The 2,224-nt window shown below is 42.9% G+C and overlaps 1 pseudogene; it reads right to left on the reverse strand.

The window, feature by feature from the left end:
- Positions 1–510: 510 nt before the first annotated feature.
- LOC100945652 lies at positions 511–2,073 on the reverse strand (annotated as a pseudogene).
- Between the last annotated feature and the right edge of the window lie 151 nt (positions 2,074–2,224).

The raw sequence follows: 2,224 nt of genomic DNA on the forward strand, positions 1-2,224 counted from the left end.
GTTCGTTCCTTCTCACCAACTACATTTCCCCTTCTCTGGTTAATCCAGTGCAGTATACAATTCCTTCATTGCCTCTCCTGTCAAACTAATATTTGGAGGGAACCTGGCAGTCATGTGTGGATTCTGATTAGATAGGCAAGGCAGCTGACTAGCTGTGACCCACTTCCTTCCAAGACAGCTTGGACAGTAGGGGAAAACTAGAAGGTCTCCTGCACTGGAAATAATGTTGTTATCCTTGGGAAACCTGGCAACAGTTGCTTCTGATTCCTAGTGGAAATGACAAATCTGAATCAATCCATATTATTGGGAAAAATCAAGGAAAAAAACAGCTTCCTCTCCAAAAATGGGAAAGAGGAAATAAGGAGACAAGAAACAAAAAATATTTAGAATGGCACAAAAAGTTATATGCATAAACTTCTTTCTGTTATTAAATCTAACTTTAAGTTTCCTAAATCCAGTTATCAAGTTAAATTGTGTAGGATAGAAGAGAGAGGCCCGCTGGAATTTCCCTCAGGGGTTCAGGGCTTGCGTCTGAGAGGTCCTAGGTTTGCACTGGGGGAGACCTTTTTTGAACCAGGGCTTGAGTGGACTAGGTTCCATGCTGGCTCCAGTTCCACTGATCCCTGTAGAGTGATCCTGGCCCCATTCACTAGTATTTTCTGGTACCTGGGGTGGAACACTGATACCTAGAACCAGATGAATACCACAAGCTGTTTCTGTAATGACCCATATTGTCATGTCACCGTTGGTTCGTAGGGTCATTGGACTTTTGGCCTTGTGGCCTGTAGCCTTGTCCTCGTTTGTTCCCCCGTAACACCTCCTGATGTGGCTGGTAGAGCGGGCTACTGGAGTTTGCTATGGCTGAAGGAGTCTCTCCTGGTGTAGAGTTTTTCTTTTTAGCACTTGTAAGGCTGGGAGCAGAGGCACAGTTGGAAAAGGAAGCAGCAGAGGCATCACTCGGGCTACTCAAGGACACAGATGTAACTGAGCTACATCGGGATCTGGTTGAGTAGCTGTTCTTTGGATGGGACACTTGTCCAAAGGAATCAATGCTCTTTTTTAGGGTCCCCACATCACAAGTGAATCGGGCTACTCGCCCCAGATCCTCGTCATATTTACATTCACTAACAAAGTGCTTGATATCAGCTCTGAGCTCAACCATTTGCTCCCCTGACATTCGAACAGTCACATCAGTCATTTTCTTTAGAAGCTCAGCTTTCTTTGGTTGGCTTAGCAACATTTCCATTGCTTTCAGCTTTCATTTTGTCCATTTCAGCAAGCAATGCCACTTCCTGATCCATTAAACAGCTCTGCAATTCAGCAAAAGCTTGTTTCATTTTCTTAATGGAAGCATCCATCTCTTCTTTAACTACAACTAGATAACATGCAAGAGACACTGTGCAATGCTGGAGGTCTTTTAACGATTTTTCAATATTGGAACCTAACTTTTTATTGGTGGAGGAGAAGGGAACATCTTCCATCCCTAGATTTGAAAAGTGAGGTGATGTGGTAGGTCTTGAGAGAGATTTGGCAGCATTCCTGGATTGTTGAGAATTCTGAATAGGGTACCTAGTCAAAGACTTGGACCCAAAATCAGAGACACCCTTCTCCTGCATGAATCCTGTTCTATCTAGCATATCTGGTGTGGCAGACTCAAGATCCTCCAGTTCTCTGGCATCTATTGAAAGTGTCTCCAAACCTTCATTGAGTGAGTCCACAGACTCAGTATCATTGATGGCACCATTGACATGGTAACCATTCATACCACCTTTCTCTGAGGAAGGCATAGACTGTTCCTCTTGAATGGAAACTGCTTTACTGGAATCTGGCATACTGTTACTTGAGTCTGCTGCAGGTTTTGGTTTGCTTTTCTACTTTTTGTTCTTTTTCATGCCTGTTACTGTCCATTCTTTGAGTACTTCACTGGCACTACCTTCCATGAATGCTTGTACTGTTTTAGCCACACAATTATGAAAGTGCAGCAAAACCAGGATGATTTCATTGTTGCTTTTATTGGGAACTATTACACGCACTGCATTTATCTTCTCTTTCATGTTCTCCAAAACTCCTCCCTGATCCAGTACAGTATTGGACTGCAAATCAAAAATGAATTCTGAAGAATCCTTCTGGCACTTGGGCTTCTTCCATGACCTGGCAATTATGAATTGGGCTGCAATAAACATTCTGATACAAATATCTTTGTTGTAATGCGATTTTTGGTCAT

This window comes from Otolemur garnettii, unplaced genomic scaffold, assembly GCF_000181295.1.
Source record: "Otolemur garnettii isolate 467f Iridium unplaced genomic scaffold, OtoGar3 scaffold00253, whole genome shotgun sequence".
Classification (NCBI taxonomy): domain Eukaryota; kingdom Metazoa; phylum Chordata; class Mammalia; order Primates; family Galagidae; genus Otolemur; species Otolemur garnettii.